A 26,562-nucleotide genomic window follows, 5' to 3' on the forward strand; every position below is an offset into this window, starting at 1 on the left:
ACAGACTGAGCCACCCAGGCGCCCAGAAATGTGATATATTTATCAAGCATACCAAAAGCTGCTTCTTCAAACTGCTTTGCAATGAGCTACTCCTCACCTGTTGAATTGATCATTACAATGCTACCAATTTGTGCAGGGATTAGAGACAGCAGATTGCCCCCTATCTACAGCAGATCATTCTACAAGGCAGCAAGCAGAGTGATAAAAACCAGTAATTCTCAACAAAACTTCTGCATCTCAATTTCAAAAGCTTGCTGGACACATACATGAAAATGTGTTGTGAACAACAGTACGCAAAGATAGTACAAACAACTCCGAGCACTTATATATATTCATCTTAGTACTCAAGAAAATTGTTCGCTTTCTCTGTTCACATTTGCAAATAGATGCAGGTGGACAGGAATGTACAAGGTTCCACACCACACACTTTGCACTTGGGTGTAACTCAATTTGTTAGACACTGTAATTTACATTTTAAAAATTATTTAACACTAAACATAAAAATTTGTCACCTTGGTGTTATAATTATACCCTAAGCAATTTGTCTGAGTAACTATAGCAACAGTTTCAGAAGCACTTTTAAGTACCACTTTGGTATAATTTTAGAATCAATAATTATGAAGGATTCGCTGCAGGATGTAAGACTACTTTTCTCAAACACTGGTACCTACACTGCTATAGAACTGGACTCCTTGACTCAAACATAAACTAATTAATCTGTTCTATCTTACAAACTATGTGATTTGCAAGGCAAACCTTCTCGTTGGGATTATATTCTTCTCTTAGCTATTTCTAGAGTTCACGATTACATGTTTATATAATGGAACGCTTCTATACCTTTGGCTGGCCATTTAGCAAAGTTCTGTTTCCCCCTCCCCCACCTTGCTGTCTTTTTATCAGAAGCAAAGCCTCAATTTCAATGATTTTGTAACAAAAAAGACATTTGGAATCACTCAAAATAATTATCAAGTTAATAAAGACTGTGCAGTGGTTCAATTAAGCAGCTCTAACTTGAGCAGCATTCAACATAGTCCCAAGGAGCTGGCGGACGACACAAAGAAAAGTTTTGCGGTTTTAACATTTGTGTACAATGTCTACAACACAGTCTAAAGTGCCTCTCAAGCAAAATTTCTCACTGCAAAGCCATGGATTGGCCTTCAGAAGGTTTGTGTACCCTCTAAAGCTTAAGCAAAAGCTTACATTGATGTGTGTATATTTATTATGGTCCCACAGCCAACAACTTTGAACAGCCACTGCACTCTATGTTTCTATGTTTTTCCGTCCAGACATGGTGAAGAAATCGTTGTAAAAGGAAGCGGCAGTGAAGAATGCAGGTTTATTTTTACCGAATTCTGCACATCTCAAAAACTTCTTTTGGACAGACACAAGTTTTACCACCCAGGAGACTAAAGTCTTTGCTCGCAGCAGGGCTCTTGCAGCTGTTCGCCACTAAAACAACCAAATAAGTTCGGGCGATTCGCAAAAGGCATAAAATGATTAGCACCACCCATTTTTCTCCCTATTAAGGCAAGTATGGATAGGCTAAAAGCATGTAAAAGCAGGTACCAGTTATCACCCTGGGGCCCATGAGTGTGCAAATGACTAGGTGACCTTTGCAACATCATGGATGAGGGGCTATTTTGTGGCAAAGTTTTTACAAGAAAGAACCACAAGGAAAAGAAATCCGTGTTTCAAGTGGCCCAGACAATTACATCTTGGGCTGCTTTTTCTTTTCAAACAAAAATGAAAAATGGTTGGGATTAAAAAAAAAATCCATCTTTCCTTTGGTAAACACAGGCATAGATGAGAAAAGTTGTTTCAGTGATACACAGTTTAAGGTATTATCTCCTTGAACTGAAATTGTGAACTGATCACTCAAAGTAGCGCATGATAAACATTACCCCTTCTTCAATAATAAAATTGGCACAATCAGCAATTAACTTAGCAATCCTAATTAGGTGTTAAAAATCTTCCCTAGTAAAGACTGTTCTTGTCTTTATGTGTCTTCTTAGGAAATACTAACTGTAAAATTAATAACGTATCTGCTGTTTCCAAAATTGGCCATTATGAGGGAGCTCTTCTGGATAAGCTGAGACATACGATTGTTTTTCTTAAAAACAAGGTGCAACAGGGCGCCTGAGTGGCTCAGTCGTTAAGCGTCTGCCTTCAGCTCAGGTCATGATCCCGGGGTCCTGGGATCGAGCCCCGCATCGGGCTCCCTGCTCCGCGGAAAGCCCGCTTCTCCCTCTCTCACTCCCCCTGCTTGTGTTCCCTCTCTCGCTGTGTCTCTCTCTGTCAAATAAATAAATAAAATCTTTAAAAAAAAAAACAAGGTGCAACAACCATTTGTAACTCCTGGCATTTTAACTAATGTGCTCCTGAGGAGCAAAATCTTGTCAATATTAAACATAAGTCACATTATTATTATTGTTGTTGTTGTTATTTATTTTTCAGTAAATACTCACAAGGAGGAAGACATAGGCATAAACAGGAAGAATTTGCAGGGATACGTTTGTCTCTGGAAGGAACCTTTATCTAGACCACTTGTGTTTGGCAACCACCTTTCCTGTCCCTTCTCTTAGCAAGGCTGACAGCTCCCCCCGGGTTAACGGATCAGCTCCCCCCACCCTCCACCCCTACGAAATCATTGCCAAGATCTGCCTGGTCCCGTTGTTTGCTGACTAGGACCCCCACCCACTCACCCAGGACAGAGAAACTGCTCTTAGCATCCTTTCTCCCACTTCCAGCGCTCGCTCTCAGCGCCCCCTGCCGGCAATCCCCGGGCCGCCGCAGGCGCAGGAAAGTTAAATCCCAACTCTGAGCCGCCGCATCCAGGTACAAAGCAAGAAAAGGGCGAGGAGGTAAACGCGCTTCCCGCCAAAGCCCCGGGAATCCGGATCTGACTGCGGTAAGCCCGACACTGGGCGCCGCGGGAAGCGAGCCCACTCCACTCCTTGGCGACAGTTTCCCCGCACATCTCAAGAAGACCAGTTCCCTCGGGGGCCCAAATGTGCCTCCGGCCCCGAAACCCTGATCCAGGGGATGCGAAACCGTGCAGCCCGCGGAAAGCGACTCGCCTGGCTGCAACCCATCAGGCGGCCCCGAGCCCCAGCATCCCCAGCCTCATTCTCCCTCATTAACCAAAGCGCTTGGAGGAGTTGAGCCCAAGTCCCACTGCCTCCCGGTTTCTCACGAGCACCGCAAAACCCCTGTAACTTAAAGAGGAAAACCTGCCCCAGCCGGCGGGGCCGCGAAGCCCAAGCCATCGCGACCCGGTGCATCGCTCCCGACTGTGCTCCTGGACGCGCGCCCGGTGCGCGCACAAAGCCCCAGTGCGCACCTTCCCGAGGTGCTGGGTAGGGGTCCCGCCTCGCCCACCACCAGGTCGCCCACCGCGTCGCTTCCGCTCCTTACCTCGGCACGCTCCGACCTCGGCAAAGACAGGGACACAAACTTCCAGCCCGTGCACTAGCTCAACTGTGGGTGCCCCGCACGGAGGGTAGTCCTAATCCTGTACGCGCATCCACCGGCTGTCCCCCGCCCAGTGCCTGCGGATCGACCCTGCCTGAGATCGTCACGACCCACCCGCCGACCACTGCCGCCCCCGGGTCGCGGCCAAGCAACGCGGCACGGTCGGGGCTGCGGCCACGGCCACGCGGGGGCCGGGCGGGGGTCTCTCACCAGGTGCGAGGCGCGCTCCTCTTGCCAATCATCCAGCGCCTGGGGCCCCGGAGCAGCTCTGAGGGTCCTCTTCAGTGCACCGGCGAGGGAAGTCGAGGCAGCGGCCGCGGTCGCCCCCTGCCACTTCCCCAGAGCCACCCGCCACTCGCTGCGCTCCGGGCTGGGGACGTCGGTTTGAGCACCAGGCGCACCGTTCCCGGGCGCGCAGCCGGGCCGGGGGTGAGCAGGTTCGCGCCCAGCGGGGGCGACGGACCAGGAAAGGCAAAGTTGGGTGCCCGAGCCAGCTGCAAAAGGGAGCCACGGGTAGGAGAGGGGAGCCCCCGGGAAGGGCCACACGCGCCAGGCCGCCCCCGGCGGAGGCGAGAGCCGCCACCGGGCACGGGCCGCGGCCGGCAGGGGCTGCGGAGCCCACCCGCGGTGGGAGGACAGCGCGCGGGAGCGGGCGGAGAGAAAGCAGCCGCCGCCGGCGCCGCCTTCCCGGCGAGTAGAGCTGCGCGGGGAGCGCGGGCCCGGAGCGCGGGGCGGGGAGCGCGGGCCCGCCTCGCCCCGCCCCCGCCCCGCCCCCTGCCCCGCCTCCGCCGCCGCACCTCCTACTCCCCTCCCAGCCCGGGTGAAACCCGAACGCCCCACCCCGCGCCTGACCTCCCTGGGCCACGCCCCCGACACTGCCCTTCCCGGGACGGGACCCCCCTCTCCGCGCCCGGGCGCCCCCCGCACCCCAGGAGCCCCGCTCCTTCCTTCGTGCGAGTGCGCCCGAGCGTTGACTTTCGGGGACTCCCTCTCCCCGACCTCGCAGAGACCTGCTGTGGCTCCCCCGCCCCCCCATCCGGCAGCTCAGACGTGGCTGCTGGGGGGTGGGGTGGGGGGGAGGAGGGCGCGGTATAAAGGGCCGGAGGCTGCGCGGGCCGAGACCCGAGACGTGGCGCGCCCACCCTACCGGCCTCATCTTCAGGTACGTGCGCGTCCCCCGGCCGAATCTGGCCGTGTGGGGGGGTGGGTAGGGGCCGCCGGGGCCTCCCGGACTCCGAGTTTGTGATTTTGTTCGTCTTGTGTGACATCCACATGCGTGCTCTGAGCTGGAAACTCCTAAAAGACGGAGAGAGTTGCTTCGGGGTTTTGGAGGAGCTGTTTTAGGGTGCACCTCCCCGCTAGGTCGGCTGGATTTCAGTGGAAAGAAGTTAGAGAATGAACAAATCGACCAAGCAAGTGAGGCAAGTCAGGGGGTCCCCATGTAGCCACGCTGAGGTTAAGAAAGGAACCCTGGGACGGACAAAGTCAGCTTGTCCAGTTCTGGACTAAATGTTACTTGTTGCGCTTTTGCCGGATCTTTCGGCCTCATGGAGCAAGTATTAAAGTGAAAAGAGTCATAATTGGAAAGCATAGTAGCCTTCAAGACGCCTAGAATTTCATACTTTGTTGCAAAACTTCCGTTTGGAACCTGAAGGGCAGCGCATGACCCTTTCCCTCTGGATGGAGGTGGGGAACGCTACCCCGGGCCCTTTTTTCCTCTATCTCGGCCTCCGAGAGTGGCTTTCAGGTTTCCCTTGAATAAGGGAAGGCATGAACACCCCCACCGCCGTCCTCTCTTACCGCAGTGACATGGCCCGCAGTGACAAAACCGCTCGAGTGTCCGGTTCTTGGGATCTGTCACACCGGGAAGGGCCCAGTGTGCCCTAACTGTGCCATTGAGCCCGTCTATAAAACAAGAAACACGCGTCCCTGGCTGGAAGGTGTCATGGCTCACACAATAACCACGCAGATCCAAGAGGAGGACAGTAGAAATACAAAGTGATGTTGGTTTGCCTTTATAGTCTTTGTAGGATATTTCCAAATGAAGTATTCTTATATAGAAGAACTAAATAAAAGCAGTTCTGAAGGTTTGCATGGAAGGAAGCCCAGCCCCAAGCCTCCAGTTTCTCTCTCTCACTAGTGTTGGAGCTGCTGGGGGTACTCAAGGCCCCACTCGGATTTCCTGTAAGACATCCAGGGGAAATGTCAGTGTCCGAGGGCTTCTTTGTAGAAGCATTCTTCCCTGGGTTGTGCTGGGGGCACTCAGCCTGGTGCAGGGCAGCTGCCTGGTTCCTAGAGCCTTCATGAAAAGCTTAACACTTCTTCCTTCTGTGCCTGGCACTCGGGACACTAGCTCCTTCCCGACATTCCCATTGATTCTTCTGCCTATGTGGCACAAGGCCTAGGGGCACTTCCTGGGTGGAGGAGGCTGGCCAAGGTCTAGCCTTGCTGCTTTGCTCCTGCGGAGCTGGGGGGAAGGGAGGGAGGACTCTGCCATACACTTGACCTTGCAGCCCTTGAGTGAGTGGGCTGACCTGTGGAGCCTCCAGCCACCAGGAAAAAGGGAGGCAGAAATTAGGACCCAAATGCGTTTAGCTAATTCTTGTCATTGCCCTCAACATTATGGTTAAAGGCATGTACACTTAAAAAAAAAAAAAATTATTGGCACATTGAGACTTAAGCATTGGGAAGAAAATAGCTTTTTATGTCATAACCCAGGAGGGATCATAACATAATGTTTAATATGTAACTTTATGTATATGCGGGGGGGGGCTCAATTTTACAGGCAACCTACAGGCTATAAGGAAGCATTGTTAAAATACATATATTTCCTGATAATGAATTACAAACAGTTGACAAGAATGAGATGGGGGGGAGACCCAAATAATAATTCAGAGTGCATCCTTAAAGTGAAATAAACCCAAACTGAGGGCATGATTTCACCTTATAATCTGGGGAAAGCTCCTTTATTTTTCTGAGCTGGTCTTTTCATCTGGAGCTTGAACCAACCTGCTGGCAAATGAGTCTTTGCTTAGCATGAAGGAGATAGGAGGTGAGGTGAGACCCTCGCCAGGGCTCAGCACAGAAACAGGCTCTTTACAAATAAAATTATTTTAAAGAATCCACAGATGTTTCCTTTTCCCAAATGAAATTTCTGTTTGTTTGTTTTTTTTTCTTTGAGAAGCCGTCCCTCACTGAAGGTCTTCCTCCTACACTGGGCTGCTTCTCATCACATTACAAAACTAGAGGTGATAATTTCAAAACAAAACTGTTTAGTTCTCTTCTTTTCAAGATAAAATTATAGCTCTCCCCAAACAGTTTCTGATGAGCCAGGCACATAATGTAAACAAAACGAGAAACCCAGCCAAACACTCGGTGAAAATGATGAACCCTGGGGCGCTGATTCATGTGACTTGAGAAACGCCATCCATTTCCTGATTCACCTTAATTTCTGCATGGAGATAGGAGGGATCTTATGTCTCCAAGATAAGTAACCAGTTTTGTCTCATCTTTCCCTCCCTCCCTCCCTTACGATTGAATTCCAGCCACATCGCTCATGACATTGCCAACTCAGCGGAGCAGAGCCCGGAGGGGCTGGAGAGACCACCACCACCACCCAGGAGAGGTGAAGAAGCCGCTGTAGGTCAGGAGTGCCCTCAGAGGGAACCCTGGATATTTGTGATCTTTAATGACTGGACGAGATTGTATTAACAACATGAAAGATCTCAGTCCAGAAATCGTGGCCTCTGGGCATTTACATCTTAAACCAGATTTTCGTACAGATGAGCCAGGAGACACATCACAGTCATCAACCACAAATGTTCTCTTGCTCTCGTTTTCCTTCTTTTAGATCTGTGGCATTTAAGAATTAATAAAACTGCTAGATCAACAACCCCATCCGTTTTTGTCTTTAGATGGCCAAACATGGGTAAAAAGATGTGCCATTTTATGAAAATTGCCTAGGCTGCTTTCCGTTCATATTTTAAGTATTGAAAGACCCATGAATATGGCTACAGATGATGCAAACCTAAGTTTTGACAGATGAAGAATCATCAAGTGGGGAGAGTTCAGGGAGCCTTCAGCCCGGACTCAAGTCCCTGGTGCTTTACCAGAAGCTCTTTCAGGTCCTTTTACCCAAGAAAGGCTCACCGCCCCCCTTCAGCGTAGCTGCCCACTCCCCTGGCAGAGGTAAGCAGGCCAGTGTTGCTCAAAAAGAGTGGCCCGCTGGGCGCCTGGGTGGCTCAGATGGTTAAGTGTCTGCCTTCGGCTCAGGTCATGATCTCAGGGTCGTGGGATCAAGCCCCCCACCCTGCGTCCCTACCCTGCCTAGGGCTTCCTGCTCAGCAGGGAGCCTGCTTCTCCCTCTGCCCCTCCCCCTCCCCCATTCCTTCTCTCTCTCTCTCAAATAAATAAAATCTTCAAAAAAGAAAAACACCTCATAGCCACATTCAGGGGAGCAGCCTGCTTAAAGCCCACCCAGTAGGACTGCAGCCAAAGCTGAAGGTTAACAACAGCCAGAGCATACATTCAGCAAGAAGTGCTCACCTATTTTTTACTTAGAAAGTTTAGTAATTAATCTCATTTCCAGTTAGGACCTATTAACAAAAGACATTGCATTTTACTCTAGATCTAAGTGGTCTAGAAATCTGGAAGTATTTTTGCCTTTTCTTTGTGGTTAAATTTCTAGCAACCCAATTTCTGCAAAAAAGAAAAGTATATAAAAAAAAATCTGTGCTCAAAACACCTCAAGTCATCTTTTTATAAGTATAGTATGGAGAGAGGGAAAATGCTAGGTTGAAAAGACTTTTGGAATACCTAGAGGAAATGCAGATGATTTGCGGCATGGAAAGAAACATCTGTATGGTTCCCTAAGTGTCATTTTCTGACATTGGGCCTTGTATATATCTTGAGTGTCTATAAGCAAACAATGGCTGTACTTTAATCAATGTCCTCTATATTCCTCTGTCTTTGGAAATAGAGCTTTGGGGGAAAATAAGTCCCTTTGGAAATATAGTTTCAAAAATAACGTTAGTCCAACGTAGATTTAGAAATAAAATACAAATTCATCTGCCTTTGTTTATGCCATCATTTACCAGGGAGATTAACTCATAATGACCTTGAGTTCAATGAAAAGAATATCTACTAAGTGAAATTAAGCCAGTAGGCAAAGTGTCTCCTGAAGCAAATCAGTGAGAAGACGCACTGTCAAGGGTCCTGTCCCCCATCTGTCAATCTCATTTCAGACCCTTCCTTTCATTCCCATTGCTGTCGCCTTAATTCAGAATGTCAGCCTCTCACCCCAAATCCCAGCACCTCATACTGGTTTCCTTGCCACTCCAGGTCCATAGCATACACCACAGTACTCATCCCCAAACAGCAATCCACATTGTCCTTGATAACACAGACCTCCTGATTTTATTGGAATTGCAAGCTGCCTAGCTTAAAAAAAAAAAAAAAAAAAAAAATTCTTGAAGCTAGGTGAGACCATTGAACCTAGCTGCGACAAATACGATGCAGTTCCAAGAAAGGCTTTATAGAGGGGCACCTGGGAGTCTCAGTCGGTTAAGCGGCTGCCTTCGGCTCGGGTCATGATCCCAGGGTTCTGGGACCTGAGGCCTGCGTCGGGCTCCTTCCTCAGCGGGGAGCCTGCTTCTCCCTCTCCGTCTGCCTGCCGCTCCACCTGCTTGTGCTCTCCCTCTATCTCTGTCAAATAAATAAATAAAATCTTAAAAAAAAAAAAAAAGAAATGCTTCATAGAAGAGCCCAAGGTCTAACAGCACGATCTTTCTTGCCCTTTCCTCTCACTTCCGATTCCTGCCTGGAACTTGATTGTGGTGGCTGAAGTTCCAGCCACCATCTTGAATTGCAAGATAACCTTGATAATTCAAGCCAGGAGACAAAGATAGTAGAGCTAAAAAATAGAGCCTAAATCCCCAGTGACCCTATGAAGCCTCCATCTCAGCCTGGGATTGCCTATCCCCAGACTTCACAAGGTGAGAAAGAAAGAACTCTCCCTTTTGTTTACCCATCATGTTTCTGTTCAGGATTTATCAGGAGAATGCAATTCCTGACTGACAGAAGATAGAAGGCTCTTCCAGATCCAGCATCCCTGCAGCTTCATCTCAACGTCACTGCCCCTGCTGTCCTCCCTCCTACCCTCCCTCATTCTCTGCTTTCCCTCCTTCTGCCACGTTTGGTGCACAGCATGTGCCTAGCACTCAGCTGTACTTTAAGAATAGAATGGAGAGAAACAGAGAAGATTCCTGCCCTTTTAGGACAGACGTCATTGAAAAGGTGGCATTTGAGCTGGCATTTAAAGGATGATTAGTGACTAATGAGAAAATGGGAAGGGGGTCCTTTAGGGGAAGAGAGTGAGATCCAAGGAAGAGTGGCAATATCAACTTTAGAATTTAACTCAAACACACTTGTTAAAATGCCAGGGATAGTAATAGTAATCGCAAAAGAATAACAATAGGTACAATCTTTAATTAAACAGTAGAAAGGAAAAAAGATGAAATAAAGACAATTTGATCAAGCTAGTAGAAGGCTGGAAAGAGAAAGAAGACAGAAATGGAAAGAAAATCATAGAGAAGAACTAGAAGAAATTAGTAACCATAGAAGAAAGCAGAGTAGAACAATGAGAAAAAAATACATGAGGCAAATATCAGTCAAAATAAAGCTAGTTTACAAACACTAACATCAGAAAAACAGATTCTAAGATGAAAATCTTTTTCAGTAAAAATATTCACCACAGAAAAATATTCAGTTCATTAAGAAACACAAACATGTATGCAACTAACAAAATAGTTTCAAAATATAAAAGGTAAAAATCTACAGAATGATTAGGAAAATTAACAAATCTACAATCTTTGACTATAGGAAGCACATTCCTATCACTGATAAATCCCTAGGGGAAAAAATAGTAAGAATTTAGATATCCTAAGAAAAGCAATTAGCAAGGTTATTCTAATGGAAATATTAAATGATCAGGCAAGATTTACAAAAATTAAGGAAGTCTGGGGCCACAAAGCAAGCCTCAGTGAATTTTGAATAATCAGTATCATTAGGATTAGGTTACAAACTAATAATTTAAAAAATAATTTCATAAACTTCACCTTTGTCCATCATAAGCCACATATCTAATAGCACATGTGACAAAGAAGTTGAAATGGAAATCAGGAAAATTCATATGTTGTGTGAAAATGCAACATTTAAAACTTAAGTGATGTAGCTAAAGTAGTATTTATGGAGAAATCTAGCCTTGAGTACTTAGGAAAGAACAACTGAAATTAACAAGCTAAATGCCAACTCAAAAGTCAGGAGCAAAGCAAGGGTAATAACGTAGTAAATATCACATATTAGTGAAATAAATTATAAAGTTACAATAGAATTAACAATACCAAAGCTGTTTTAAAAAAAAATAAAGGATTGAGAAAGTAGACAAATGTCTGACAAGATACATAATTCACTAGAAAAATTTAGCTTAGGAAACTAAAGAAATGAAAATCCAAACACATCTATAACCATTAAAGAAACTGAATCAGGGCATGTGGGTGACTCAGTCGTTAAGTGTCTGCCTTTGGCTCAGGTCATGATCCCAGGGTCCTGGGATTGAGCCCCGCATCGGGCTCCCTGCTCAATGGAGAGCCTGCTTCTCCCTCTCCCACTCCCCCTGCTTGTGTTCCCTCTCTCGCTGCCTCTCTCTCTGTCAAATAAACAAATAAAATCTTTAAAAATACATAAATTAAAATTTAAAAAAAAGAAACTGAATCAGTAAATACTTACCAAGTGACGATTTTTCCAGGAAGACTTTACCAAATATTCAAGGCACAATTAATCCCTCTTTTATAATTCATTCCAGTGAATAGAAAAATTACAGAGCAAAGTCCTCAAATGTCAAGGATGTTTTATCTTTAGAAAATATACAAATCACCTCACCAACAGAATTAAGAAGAAAAACCATATGATCATTTCAATAGCTCCTTAATATACTTTGATAAAATTCAACGTGTGTTTATCATTAAAAAAAAAAGCTTCTTGGCTATTAGACTAGTAATAGAAGGGAATTTATCTAATTTGATAGACTACCTTCCAAAAACAAAATCCACAAAAAACTTGACATTTAATCATAAGGAGTTGGAGACGTTCAGTTGAAAGAGATCAAGACAAGCAAGCACACATCCACCCTTCCATTTGACACTGAAACAATGGTGGAAAAAGAAGAAACAAGCTGAGTTGTAAGCAATGTAACTGTCTCCAGTAAAGTCACTTAAGAACATCTCCAGATAGGGGTGCCCAGGTGGTGCAGTCAGTTAAGGGTCCAACTCTTGGTCTCGGCTCAGGTCTGGATCTCAGGGTCCTGTGCTCAGCGGGGAGTCTGCTTGAGATTCTCTGCCTCTCCCTCTCTCTCTGCCCTTCCCCCCGCCCACGAACACACGTGCTCTCTCTCTAAAAAAAATCCTTAAAAAAAAGAACATCCACAGATAAATAGTTAGAATACAGAGAAAGTTCTGCAAGTTTGCTACATAGAATCTCAGTATATAAATCAGTTCTGTTCCCATAGACCCACAGCAAACATGGAAAATATAATTTAGAAAAAAATAACATTAACCAAAAAAATCAATAGGTTACCTAAGTAATTTGGGCAAAAGGTATATTGGACCTCTGTAGAAAATTTATAAAACTAAATTTAAAGATCCTAAAGAATGTCAAAATAAATTGATGTTATCTCACATTTATGTGTGGAGGGATTCAGTATATAATTTCTTGAATATGAAATATTCATTCAGAAATATCCACACTCCCCAAATTCATCCTTAAATACAATGGAGATCCAATCAAAATCTCAATTGGCTAAATGGAACTTAAGTAGATACTAAAAGTGATAAGCAGAGCAAGAGGAAATGTCTAAGAGTGGTTAAAGATTTCTGCAGAAAGTGAACAAGGTAGGTTGGAATCCTTATTGTTCATAAAGCTATAGAGATTAGGACATTGAGATATCAGCACAGGGACAGAGTGAACAATGTAACAGAGGGCCCATAAACAGACCCACATATACGCCATCTTTGATGTGTGATAAAGGGGCCCACGGGGGAGAGGTGCAACTCAGTAAATGAATCTAGGACAATCGAGGACCCCGATGTAAAAACACTGAATTAGATACCTCCCTCAAGCCATTTATAGAAATAACTCCAAAGTAGATTAAAGCCAAAGTGAGAAACAAAACATTAAAACATTTAAGAAAACATATAAGAAGCTATATATATGACCTCTGGGTAGGGAAGCAGTTCTCAAAATAAGATACAAAGATCAGCCATAAAGAAAAGAAAAAAAAATCGATATAGCAAACAACATTAAAGTTTAGAACTTCTACATGATGAAATACAACTTCAAAGCAAGCCATAGCTGGGAGAAATTTCAGGGCATACAAATGACAAAAGATGGTAGACACAATGCTTTCAAACTCCTACCAATCCACCGGAGAAGGAGGAAAGAAGAGAATACTGTACAAATGAAACAGGAAACTCAGTTGCCAATAAACAGATGAATAGAATGCAAGTTCCCTGATATTGCTAGAAGCATAATTAAAGCAAAGCGGCACCATGTCATATCGATCAGATTGGCAATAGTGAAAAAGTCTGGCAATACCAACTGTTATCACATATCGGCAAGAGAAACTATAGAGGTGTAAATTGGTACCATCCCTTGGGAAGGCATTTTGGGCACTCTTGTAAAGTTGAAAATCTACATTCCATAGAGCCCAGTTGGCTAAGTTGCACGGAACCTAGTATGGTCACATACTGCCAGTTTATATAAAGTACTAGAACAACAACAACAACAACAAAAATCATATCTATGTAATGTATGGACACATACACAGCAGTTAAATAGCACAGAACTGATAAACACTAAATTCAGGTTGTTTCTCTCCGGGTGGGTGGGAGGGAGATGAAAGATAAGGGCTGCCAACTTTATCTGTGCTTCTGTTTTCCATGAAAAAAGTAAGAAAATATGAAGCAAATATTGAGAACTGTTAAGACTGGATAGAGCTGGTGTGGTGGGTGTTCATTAGATTATTATCCTTTTCTGTATGCTCACGAGATTTCATAATTCAGTAAAGAAGGATGATGGGAAGTAAGGCCGTACAGACGGTAGGTGAAAGAAGCTCATTAGAGCAGTTTTGTCCTGAAGAAGAACAAAGAAACTGGGAGCAGCTGGAGGGACATGAGCACAGAGGGCTATTTTTTAAAGTGGGTCATTTGAGGCATATTTATACATTGACTGAAATAACTTCATGGACAGAGAAATTGACCACGTACTAGAGAAACAAGATAATTGCAGGCACAAAGGCCTTGGAAAGAGATGAGGCAGTAGAATTTGGGTTTGGAGAGAGCAGGGGTTGTCTTCACATTGTTCACTTCACATAAGAGAGAGGACCCGGTGGGAGGAGAAGCTGTGTTGGTGCAGATGAAGGCCGGGCCGCTCTGAGATCTTTTGTTTTCCGAACAACATACGTAAGGTTGGGTTTGGATGAGGAGTAGGGAGAGGGCATTAACATTAGAGAAGAGAAGAGAAGCTATGAAATCAACATCTTGGAAATCAAGAAAACTAACTTACTGAAATCTCCATGCTGCACTGAATGACCAGCTGAGGCTTGTGGTTCTCATCCTAAAATGAATTCTACCACATGACATTGGGATTTTTCTCCAGCCAAGTTCAGCAGCTCAGGCACTGGTGCAGAGAAGGCCGAGGACTGGGTCCCGCCAGGAGATGGTTCCCCAGGCAACAGAAAAAGAGAGAAGCAGGAAAGCTGAGGATGTTAGCAAGGAAGTGATAAGGGTGGTCATACAATGTAAGCTATCTAAGAGGACATGGGGACAAAAGTAAAGATGGTGTCAATGGAGAACAAGGTGCGGTCAAGGAACCATTGCACTGGGAGCCTGGAGAAGGTGAACCAAAAGTTGTCATGGGGTGTGGTAGTTAAGGAGGTGCAGTGGTCCAAGATGTGCCCATGATAATGGGACCTGAGCTGGAGAAGTTAATGGTCGTTGCAGGCAGGCAAGACAGATGGGTCATGGAAGAAAGCCAGCCTCTTAGATGTGTGATGAATGTAGGTGGTGAAGTCCCCAAGAGGAATCTTGAGTGAATGAGCCAGTGTGACACAGGAAGGTGAGGACACAGCAGCCATGAAAAAAAGGGCATGGCTTTGTTCATCTTATAGTCTGAAAATGTGGTCCAGGGAGAATGCACCTCTATGAAGCAACTCACAAACTAAGAAGCAGAGAAACCCAGAAGTGTTGGATTCCAAACCATACTCTTTTACCTATACCAGTCTTCTCATACAAGTTTCAACACAGTAAACTTGAATAACTGAACAATGGAATTTGATGCTAATCTTCCAGGACCTCCTCTGGACGGAGCTGGTCATCATGACCCTTAACCAATGTGACTAATCAGGAATATCTGAGGAGTTTTTTCAACATACACAAGCCCAGGCTGACCCTACACCTAGTGATCACTCTCCAGGGGATGTGTGCAGACCTGTCATTTTGTAAAAGCCTCCAAGATGAGTCTGATATCCAGGTACTTAACAACCATTAACCTCAGGTTATTGTCAGTACAAAAGCTCACCTGTCTTCAAAGCATGAATGGTCCTGACAGTCCAGAGAAAGAAAAGATCTAAGAGAACAAAGATTTAAGTGCCCAGTTGTGTTTTTCTGTCCATGTCTATGGTTCTTGCTCTGAGTATCCTACATTGCAACTCATTCCACGCTAAGCTGTATTAACAGATATGTTTTCCTGTTCAGAATCTTATGGTATCACAGAACATTCTTAATATTTGCTTATCTTGCTTAAAGATTCACTAAAACATCAACTTTCATCAATGGATTTCTAGAAAATGTTTTGCTGATCTGTATTATCTTCTATAAAGTTTATTACTTTAGAGACTGCCAATCTTATTGGGGATCTCTCTTCTGTCTGTCAGTCTGTCTGTCTGTCTGTCTCTCTCACACACACACACAACTTTTCTCTTTTGCAAAGATCAGAATTTCCAGCTTTGTGCATGAATGGAAGGGAAAGGAACTGAGAAAAGATTCCCCACTGCGTAGCACCAAAGCCATCTTGACCACTGTTTACTTCTCTTCTACCCTAACTTCCCAGCTCAACCAGCACAGACATGATTATTTAATTATACCAGTATGAGAGCTACAATATTTATTTCACTTTTCCCTACTTGCAGGAGATGATGTCATTCCCACTCACCCCAGGAAAACATGTCAGGCTCTTGGGCAGGTGAGGAAATGGCATGTAGGTACCTCGTTCCTAAAAAATGGTGCCACACCTTCCAACTTCCACCAAGTTAAATAATGGTGCACTGAGTAGGCTGGCTTGTCTTCTGTTTCATTCCCGAGAGCCTTGTGCAGTACATGGCCCATGATTCATCCAAGTATGGGAACTGCATCCGTGAAGTCACAAACATCGGAGGCTCAGGCAAACTCAGTGTCTTGCAATGGGTCATTCATGTCATGGTAGAGGCATAGATGGGATTCAGATGGCACCGCTGGGGCCATGGGAGGCTGGATCCTCCCCACCTCCACTACTGGACCAGGAATTGAGAACTTTGCCTTTAAAGGCCTGGTAGTAAATATTTAGGCTCTGTGTAAATATGCGGTCTCTGTTGTAATTCAGATTCATAAACTAATGGTGTTTCAATAACACTGTATTTACAAAAGCAGGAGGGGAGCCACATTGCTCCCCACCTCCCCAGGGTGGTTGTTGGGACCTGCTCCAGCCCAGTGGTGCTCAAACTTGAGCATGCCTCAAAATCATCGGGAGGCCCTTGTTAAAATCAAGCGGGGGCCCAGGAACCTCCAGAGTTTTGGATTCAGTAGGTCTTGAGTGAGGGCCCAAGACTTGACACCTTCAGTCTGTCTCCAGGTGATGCTGATCTTGCGTGTTTGGGGACCACAGTTTGAGAACCACCGCCCAGAGGAATATTAACACACACAGCCTACCCGTTACCTTCTGAAAACAAATCAGAATTAATATAAAATCTTGCCATTCCTATTTGTAAGTTCCTCTTATTTTCTTCTCCTTGCAGGCTTTATTCGGGAATTTGGTTTTCTGGAAAGCTAGCTCTTCAGACAGGGACCAGGTTTTTATCTTGGTATTCACAGTGCCTGGCAGAGTGGCTTATGTTACCAGGTGCTCAAAATGTTTGCTGGTAGAACGAAAATAAAATGAATGACTGTACTGCTATGTTAGATGATTTCCAACGATTTTAAAATGTGATAAAAAATACTAAGGATTTTGGTAAATTGCTCTGACTCGGAGAATGACATTACCTAGTGTGGGAAAATCGTTTGTATTGAACAAGTAGCTCATTTTTTCCAGTTCACACATTTAAGGAAAATCTACATTTTGAAGACAATCCTGAGTTTTCTCCAAGTCACAGTAAACGTAGCCTGCCCTGAGTTACGATTCTCCATACGAAGAAGCCCTTGCCTGTCAAGACATTGTTCCTTAGAGATGGGGGACCAAAGGAGGCTCGGGCTCTAGATCTCACAAAAGGCAGTACCAACCTAGGCAATAAAGGATCTTATAGTTAAAAGATTGGGATCAGGCTGACTGGACATGTCCAGAACTAACTTGAGTAGAGGATGCCTGCCCGGATTGATTTCCCCCTCGGGGTAAATACCAGGTGTTAGGCGAGGACCGAGCTACTTAACAAATCTCAGTGCTCTTGCTGAACCATAAAGGCTTCAGAGCCCCGTGGTTCCCTTTATTTAGAAAAATGGGTGGGAAATTAAAATGTCCTCCAAACTATTTGAATGTGAAAAAAGAGAACCTCATTTAGTTTCAAAGCATGACTTTTCTCCCCCCCCACCCCCCCACCCCATTCTGAGAAAAACCGAACACAGCCGCAGTGTGAAAAGACCGCTTGCTGTATGTGGTACACACGCATTTGGCCTTTCCTGTGTCCAAATGTTAAGTTGAACTGACACAACGCTCTCGGCACTTTAATTTTATTTCATAACGAAAAGGCAAACTTAACTTCTAAGCATTTCTATTCCAAGTTTAATGGCTCACACTCCCGAGGTCGGCAAGCAGATGGAGTTGAAGACGAGAATGTATAATTGCAGATTATGAAACTGCAAAATTAATATTACTTTGTTAATGTCAAGATAAGATTTGAGAGCCAGAAGGGATTTTCAAGATCACTGATCTTAAACCTCATCACACAGATGAAGACAGTGAGGCTGGAGTGAGGATTGTCCTTCCCTGTCACACAGAGCCAGTAGGGGACAGAGCTGATGCACATAAGCCAGTAGAATGAAAATAAAATGAATGACTGTACAGCTGTGTTCCTGGGCTCCACACTCCCCATTAAGTCCTTTACAAGAAAGGGGCTCTAACTTATCCTTCGCTGCTTCGCCTTCCAGTGTGCACGTACAGGGGCGGGGAGAGCACGTGCACATCTGCAATACGCTTGGCTGTCATTTTAGTTTAGTCCACCGTTTTGAGCTATTTCATAATTTACTTTGATCTGGTAACAAAACACCAAACAGAAGCCTGAAGAGAATTAATCAAGAATGGCTCAGCCTCACCACGTGGAGTAGCAGTGAGGATGTGCTTGGGCTGAACAGGAGAGACATCCAAAACCACGGGGGCCGGAAATGCTGGAGGTTTCCAGGTGAAAGGGAAAGCCAGAGCAACCATGATATAATACTTCACACACACCTTGGGGGCCTGGTTCCTTCTCTCCATCGCTCTGCCTTCTTAGAGGGCTTCCCGTCCCGTGTCTTCACGGTCCGATGTGGTTAACCACCACCCCAGGAATTCTAGCCAGGAGGGAAGGGAGGGGAGAAGGAGAAGGGGAGTGCACATTCTTTCCCATGTGGCCATGCGCTGGACTCTGCACACATGGAGCTTAGTCACGTGGTCAGACTTCGATTCTGAGCAGCCACCTGCCCAGCAAAACATAGTAAATAGTATAACGTACCGCAGAAGAACCAGTGGTTATTGCTTTCTGCCTCAGTTCTGCCTTAGTTGGCCCTGCTGGCCATCCACGTACGTGTGCCTACCCATCTTTGCATGTAAGGAACATGTCCATCCCCCCAGCACTGACTGCAGGCAATCCCTAAGCCTCATGCTACCTGACAGGCAATGTTCTCCACTGGTCTATTCGCCAGAGGCTCGGTCCCCTCAGACTAGCTACAAACTAAAAGGTAAGTTTTCTGCCCACTGGTCATGTCCAATATTTAATGGTGGAGCAGGAGCAGAAGACTTCAATGAAGAAACATCTCCCAGTGGAAGACATATAGCAGTCACAAGTTCTTACTAGTTTATAAATCCTTCAGAAGAGCCTCTGGAGTCAATTTTTTGGTCACTCTATCTGGCAGCCCCGGTAGACCTCTCTGAAGGACATCCTCGTCCGTTGGCTTCCATGGCCCCTGGCTTTGTCTGCTGAGAGTGCCTCAGCCTGTGGGGTCCAGCTGGGGCATGCACAGCTTTCAGCAGGATGGCAGTGGGTCACCAACCACAACCTTCTGCGGGCTTGCCCGTGGTTTCTTTGGCAACACAACTTCCTCAAAAACTTAGCAGTGACCGCCATTGAAACCTTAAAATTCAGCTTTTTTACGTCTCTACCTCGGTGCTCTGCCAAAATTCCTTTCAAGTTAATGGTGACTATCTTGACAGTGCCTGGAACAATAGTCTTGATGGGAAGGAAATTTCCTTCTTCTGATGTCCCATTGTCTGACAGGAAAATTCTCATCTGAGGAACGTGAGAACAATTTCTGATTCTTTGGTTCTGCCTCCTGCCCTGTGGTCTCACTCTGCTGCCTCTTGTCACTGTTTCTGTTTGGGGTCGAGTTCGGAGTTATCAAACTTACAAAGTCGCAAGAGGACACTTACTCAACTTGGGTGACTATCTGGAAGTGAGTCTGTTCCTCAAGAGAGCACGTTTCTTAGCAGAGCTGTGTTCCTTCCATTTTTTGCTTAACGTCTGGCTGCTTTCGTCTTTAACTCACCTCTTGTGTGTCAAGTAGCAGCCAGGACGCACCAACATTCTGAATTTTCTGACCCTTTCCCTAACTGTTGGTGATAAGTGTTAAGTGTTCTGCCTCCCAAGATATTGCAGATGACCAAGTCCCTGGATGCTTTGTCAGCGCAGAACAAGGATCATCAGCTTCCCAGCCACCAAGATCTGGGTCTTTGCCACCCACTATCAAAATGTTTCCTCTAAGCCAAGGACATCCATTTTAGGTTCTAACAAAGGCAACGTTGTACCTCCAGGTATCGAATTCTGCTCTATAGATTTCAGTGTGGGAGCAAGCACCCCAAGTGCTGGTGGTGTAAGCACAGAAGTTTCGTTCTTTCTCATGAAAGATCTGAACTGTGGTCTCTGCTCCACTAAGGTCATCAGGCATCCAGGCTCCTTCTTCTTGCTCTGCCCTGCCCTGGTGATTGTCTTGCCTTCGTGGTCCAACCTTTCTTACCATCATATCCACCAGTAAGGTGGTAGAAGGAGGGATGATACATCTTTGCTTGTTAAGCATAACTGGGAGATTTCGCTCAATCCCATTATTCAGAATTTAATCTCAAGAATAAACTTACTCTTCAGTATGGCTTGGTGCCCAGACAAAACTTTGGGGTTTTATTGCTATGGAAGGAGGGGAAGTCAATATTGTGGAAAATGAGCAGTCTCTGCCACACTGTAGAATCTGTTTAAGGTGAAGCATAAATATCTAGAAAACAACCTATAATTAGTTTATAGATGTAATTGCAGCATGACTATACTGTCTACCTCTAAGACTCTGCTCTCTAGAATATTGGTGGTATTGCCAACAAGGAAATTATGGGAAATTCCTTATCCAAATCTTTAGGGCGACCTGATCCTTTACTATCATTTGAGTTTCCCTTTATTCCCAAACAATGGGCATCCACTCTTCATATGCCTGAAAGGATATCAAGTGACGAAATCTTTAGGTAACCGTTCAAAGTTCGTATTTTGGATACATCTGGTTGAACTCCTTATTTTTATTTTCAATGGACATAGTTCTCATTGTTAGAATGTACATGGTCTTTTTATAAAAATATCGAGCTTGTTTTCTGTTTTCCTCTGTGGCTTCAGTCCTCCGGAGTATGCTAATTTTATTATCAGTGCCTTATTATTCCAGAGTCTGAATCTACTGTTTGTGTGTTTTGCTGGCTCATGCACATGGCAGATCGTTCTTATGATTCTTAAGTTTAGATTGTGAATTTGTGCTCAGTGGGGCTTTATCTGCGAAAATCCTGAGTGTCCTGGATTAAACTATGTCCCTCGGAGTGGGTGTTGGGCATCCTCAGATTGATACCAAACTGAGACTCATTTGTTGTTGTCAAGTTCTTCCTTTGGGATCCCAAATAGAGTGAGATCAGGCAAAATCTTCATGAAGGAAATCTCACGGTTTTAACTGTTAAGGAAGGGAAGAGTTTCTCCCACCATGAACCAAGGAGGAGACAGCTTTGTTATCTCTTCGCTGGTCAGTGGATGTTTACGTACCCTGTCACTGAGGATGTGGCCAATCGAAAGGGCTGGCTCTCAGGGTTGGGTGGGGGAGCAGTTTTATCTCATCACCTTGCATGTCCCAATGCCTTATTTTCTGTGACCATTAAAATATGAGCCCCTTGATCAGTGATTACCAAGATAGGCATGTCCCACTTGTCCTCTCCCCCAGTTCATACAATGCAACCAAGTGAGATTCTATTCTCTTTATTTTTAGTGCTTGGGAGTCTCCGCACTTTCTTGAGAGCTCAGCTGTGCATTTTATTTTATTTTAATTCAATTAGCCAACATATATTACATCATTAGTTTCAGAGGTAGAGGTCAGTGATTCATCAGTTGCATATAACACCCAGTGCTCATCACATCACGTGTCCTCCTTAATGCCCATCACCCAGTTACCCCATCCCCCAAACCCACCATCCCTCCAGCAACCCTCAGTTTGTTTCCTATAATAAGAGTCTCTCATGGTTTGTCTCCCTCTCTGATTTCTTCCCATTCAGGTTTCCCTCCCTTCCCCTATGATTGTCTGCGCTGTCTCTTATATTCCACATATGAATGAACTTTATTTTTATCCAGGCTTTTCAGGTGTTCTGTAATGGGAGGAGCTATAGACTACCTACTAGATCTTGTTTCCATGAAGAGAAGTCAACTCCTTATTTCAATCATGTAGAAGCAAACTAAGTTACATACTTCAACCCAATAAATTGTAATGAAAGGAACAGACTAAAAAGAAAATATTTGCAACATTTGTCATAAACAAAAACTTACTATGTTTGGGGCGCCTGGGTGGCTCAGTTGGTTAAGCGACTGCCTTCGGCTCAGGTCATGATCCTGGAGTCCCTGGATCGAGTCCCGCATCGGGCTCCCTGCTCGGCAGGGGGTCTGCTTCTCCCTCTGACCCTCCCCCCTCTCATGCTCTCTCTCATTCTCTCTGTCTCAAATAAATAAATAAAATCTTAAAAAAAAAAAAAAAAAAAAACTTACTATGTTTGTATATCCAGGGACATTTGGTTATTTTAGCCAGATCCCAGATGCCCCTAGGTAAAAACAGTGGCTTTATGCCACCCCTCCCCATCCCTGGTTACTCACCCCATCTCTGAAGCCTGGCAAACTCCTACATCCTAAGGATGGGTATCCACAGAGGTTACAGGATTGGCACTGCTGTTTTCCTATCTTAAAGAAGACAGTTTCTCTGTTAACTCCCAAGAGTATTCATACCTGACCATTGGCGGCAGCATGTGACTTTCTGATATGAGGTCCCAGTGATGGTAGACTTTCTAATATGATGTCCCAATGATGGTAGACATGGACAAGTGGGAGCCAGAGCAAGATAAACAGAGGAATTCAGAAAGCAGGCAGTGATGGCAGCTCACTAGCCGGGATTATCGGTACGTGGGTCCCCCAGAAGTAACGGGGACTGGATTCTTTGTAGTGAGCTGATTCCTGGCAATCAGCCTAGGGGTGACTGAACTCCCATCACTGATAGATTGGGTCCCTAAAGCTGAGATGACTTTATACTTTCAAGACATGGATGATCTGGGTGATGCTAAAGATATAGAGTCCTTAAGAAAAAGAAAATCCCAAATAAAAGATGAATAAATAATAATGCATAAAAGGAACAATAAAATATATATCAATCATAAAACTCAATTTTGCTACAAAATTAAAAAATAAAGTAACCACGAGATATCATCTTAAATGTTAAATATTGGCACTCTCATCATACTTATTAATATCATACTTAAATGTTTTTTAGGGTTCTGTTAAGTTTATTTATTTATTTTTTTAGTAATCTCTACATCCAACATGGGGCTCGAACTCATGACCTTGAGATCAAGAGCCGCATGCTCTTTTGACTGAGCCGCGAAGCACCCCTTAAATGTTTTTTGTTTTCTTTTTTTTTAGAGAGGAAGGAGGGGGAGGGGCAGGAGGAGAGTGAGAATCTTAAGCAGGCTCTATGCCCAGCACAGAGCCGGACATGAGGCTGATCTCACAACCCTGAGATCATGACCTGAGCTGAAATCAAGATTCGGAAGCTTAACCTACTGAATCACCCAGGCATGCCACCCTTTAAATGTTTTAGAATAATACTTTCCCACTAATCTAAACCATTAATTTAGAAGGTCCAATTGGAGTTGAAATTGACATTAAAATAGGCTTCATATACATAAAAAGGAGCAGTTTCCTCTGACCTTTAATTTAGAACAATAAACCTAAAAAGAAAAAAAAAGAAAAAATTTTCACAATATTTTATAAATTGATTAGATTTGCAAGGTATTTTGAAACAAATTTTAATTCAAATGTTAAAAGCTACCGATGACTGGAAATAACATAAAAACAGAAAATCCTAATTTTATTTTATTTTTAAAGATTTTATTTATTTATTTGACAGACACAGTGAGAAAGGGAACACAAACAGGCGGAGTGGGAGAGGGAGAAGCAGGCTTCCCGCTGAGCAGGGAGCCGGATGTGGGGCTCGATCCAGGACCCTGGGATCATGACCTGGGCCGAGGGCAGACGCTTAACGACTGAGCCACCCAGGCGCCACAGAAAATCCAATTTTAAAATACATATTTTATGTTGGAGTAGAAGAAATACGCATCCCAAATCATTCCTGGAGTTTGCAAAGTGGAAAAATAAAGTAAAATGTGGTCTAGAAGCAAAAGCAAAAACATGTTTGCAGTTCTTGGGCAATGATTAGCAAATGAGTCAAGTAAGTACTACTTAACATAATCTCCGTCCTTTTTATAATGTCCTACTGCCTTTAATCTTGTTTAAGAGATGAGATTCTCTGGGCACAAAGTGATGATACAAAGTATTCCTCCTGCTGGCGGCTGGGATGGCAAGTCTGAAATTCACAAGGCGAGTTCGGGAGTCTTCAGTTCTAAGATGATTGGACAGAATGAGAGCGGGTAGGGGAAGAGTGAGGAGGCAGGGGAGGGGGGACCAGCAATGGAGGGAGGGTTGTCCAATCAGACAGGAAGAAGGAAAACTGAGATTGCTTAGTGTGCTGGAAGCCTGGCGAAGGAAGCTGGTCCAGGAAGAGACAGAAATCAGTTCCAGTGCTGCCAAAAAGTCGGCTAAATGAGATTCGCCTGCTGGGTTTGACCTGTGTAACTGGGAGCAGCTACTGGGAGTGGAGGGGTAAGAGTCTGAGAGGAGGTGAGAGAAGAAATGGGGGAGTGTAGAGAATTTTTCGGAGTTTTACTGCAAAAGGTCGTGGTCATGGCTGGAATCCTAACATTTGCAGACGCAATGAACAGTACAAACAAGCCCACTTGACTAAATATTTAAAATATAAATGCAACTAACAAGCTGTTAAGGAAAAGATGCTCCATCCTCCTATCTTGGAAAAAAAAACAAAAAACAAACGTATTTTTGATGCAAGATGTTACCATCAGAAGAAACAAAGTAAAGCAGATTAGGGAATCTCTCTGAAGATTTTCCTACAAGGGTGTGAACCTACAATTTTCTCAGAATGTATCTCAAAAGTTATCATTACAATTATCTCCAAAGTTAAAAAGTGATGCTTTTGTTAACAACCTGGGAAGGCCAGCTTTGAATTTGATATTAGAACTCCTCCAACCTCTGCTTCAGATCTGGGAGAAAGGGCTATCTGTATAAATTGCAGGACCCATTGCAAATGAAAATACGGGATCCCGTGTTCAAAAATGACTAAGAATTTCAAGGTGTCGACAGCAGAGCATTAAATCAAGTGTGGAGACAGTCTGAGGGGGGCCCATGTGAATGGGGGTTGCCCAGCTCATTACAGCAGGGGTCCATGCTCATGTGGTTACACCTCCTCCTGGCACCATGGTCCCACACACATGTGGGACAGAATGGGGGGATCTGAGGCGGTGGGCTTTTAAAATTTCCACCCCCTCTCCCCATACATCTAGTTCCCCCCTTACTGTGCTCTATCTGGCCCCCTTCATCCCCAGGGCACCTATCCCCTTATAACAAACTATATATTTTACTTTTATTAGTAAAATAATACTTTCAGTAGAAAGTAAGCTCCCATAAGGACAGGAGTTTTTAGCTGTTTGGTCCTGAAAACAGTGCCTAGCCCATATTTAGTGCTCAGTAATATTTGGTTTTGGGTGGACGGATAAAGTAGGACCTCACAAATCCGCCTTAGTGTGAGGGTTCCCTGGAAAACATCCCCAACTGCAGAATATCTCATCTCCTCTTGAGTGTGAGCCTTAAATTCCCCCAGGGGAATGCGGCTCCTTCCTCTCTCTGAGGTCCCCTTTAAAATGCAAACATTGCAAGGGCTGAACATTATTTAACATTAAGGTTATGACAGCACTTTCCTGCTTTTGGCCCCAGATGGTAAAAAAGATGCATGAAGCGAGCAGTGGTGAAATGTCGCCTTGAAAGTAGAAAACTGAAAACAGCAAAAGTTAAAAGGCTGACAGAGAAGAATAGGCAACATTTGAAGGCTGATTTCACAAAAGAAGTCATCAGACCCCATGGTGGGGTTTGAACTCTTGATTCTCAGGTAGTTCTCACTCTGTTTAAGGGGAGAGTGATTGTCTCTAAGAGTGTCTGCTCCAGGACCCTGAGATTCATGGGCTGTCTGGAGGGGCCTGGGTGCTTGCAGCACGAAGGATGAGGGCTGGGGGGTGGGTGGCGGTGGAAAGAAGACTACCATTAAGGGGAAAATGCCTGGGGCCAGAATGGAGGAGCTAGGGCTAGAGGACTTCAGCTGCCTCCATTTTGACCTTGGACTTCCTAGTTGGGTTCTCCCTTCCAGCTGGTACCTCAGTTCAGATAGAAGACCCTGAGGGCAAAGCATCCCCTGATGGCAACTGAAACTATCCCTCAAGCAACAGGGACTGCCCAGAGCCAGCAACATTTCATCCACGATTGACTCCAAGATAATGATGGATTGACCTTCCCTGCCTACCTGCACGTACCCACCCACCTTTGCCCCAGATAAACCTGCAGGTATTTTCAGCACTTGGGAGACAGTCTTGGAGACACTAGTCTGCTGTCTTCCAGGTACTGGCTTCTCTGAAATAAATTTCTTTCTTGTTTTACCACCACTTGGTTCTCTGCCTTTGGATTTTGTCGGCAGCAAGTGGCCAAACCTGGTCTGTTTGGGAGCCCCAGAGACAGGTCTTCTTGCACCCCTGTGCCCCGGGCTAACATAGAAGAAAGGCCTCAAAGCAGGTCTCTTCACTTCCCCCAGGCTCTTGGGCACCAGGCCCAATCATCTGAGTCTAATTAGGAAGCACGGACTTTGGATCTCATTTCAGGTTTATGGATAAAACCAGTCTCCTCTTCATTCGTCTTTCTTCTGGTGTCTATGTTTATCAAGCTTCAGAAATCGGGGGAAAGCCACACGAAAATCTCCTTCCCAGATACCCACATCCTGTGGTCTCTCGGACCTTTATGATCTACCAGAGTAGGTTCTACCAACACTCTCATGGAACTGAACCCACCGCGTTTCTTCATTCTTTTGAATTCTACACCAAGATTATGTCTGACTTAGGGGTCTTCTCACTCTGCCTGCCTGGAGAAAATAAAAGAGTAAA

General features: G+C 44.8%; 1 protein-coding gene, 1 long non-coding RNA gene and 1 other non-coding gene across 3 annotated transcripts in view; 2 read left to right on the forward strand and 1 right to left on the reverse strand.

Moving 5' to 3' along the window:
- Nucleotides 1-4,132, reverse strand: part of SEMA5A (semaphorin 5A) — a 466,526-nt gene extending 462,394 nt beyond the window's left edge. Inside the window, exon 1 of the mRNA XM_034998860.1 lies at nucleotides 3,682-4,132. The gene's annotated coding sequence lies outside the window, so the exon portion shown is untranslated. The remainder of the gene's footprint in view (nucleotides 1-3,681) is intronic.
- Nucleotides 4,133-4,341: 209 nt separating this feature from the next.
- LOC118006273 lies at nucleotides 4,342-7,363 on the forward strand. Its single transcript, XR_004678032.1, has 2 exons — nucleotides 4,342-4,633; nucleotides 7,017-7,363. It is a non-coding gene; the product is annotated as an uncharacterized LOC118006273 (long non-coding RNA).
- LOC118006323 lies at nucleotides 6,846-6,915 on the forward strand. The gene has a single exon (XR_004678047.1). It is a non-coding gene; the product is annotated as a small nucleolar RNA SNORD123 (small nucleolar RNA).
- Nucleotides 7,364-26,562: the final 19,199 nt, after the last annotated feature.

Source organism: Mirounga leonina, unplaced genomic scaffold (assembly GCF_011800145.1).
Source record: "Mirounga leonina isolate KUSES-001 unplaced genomic scaffold, KU_Mleo_1.0 Mir_95, whole genome shotgun sequence".
NCBI classification, from domain to species: domain Eukaryota; kingdom Metazoa; phylum Chordata; class Mammalia; order Carnivora; family Phocidae; genus Mirounga; species Mirounga leonina.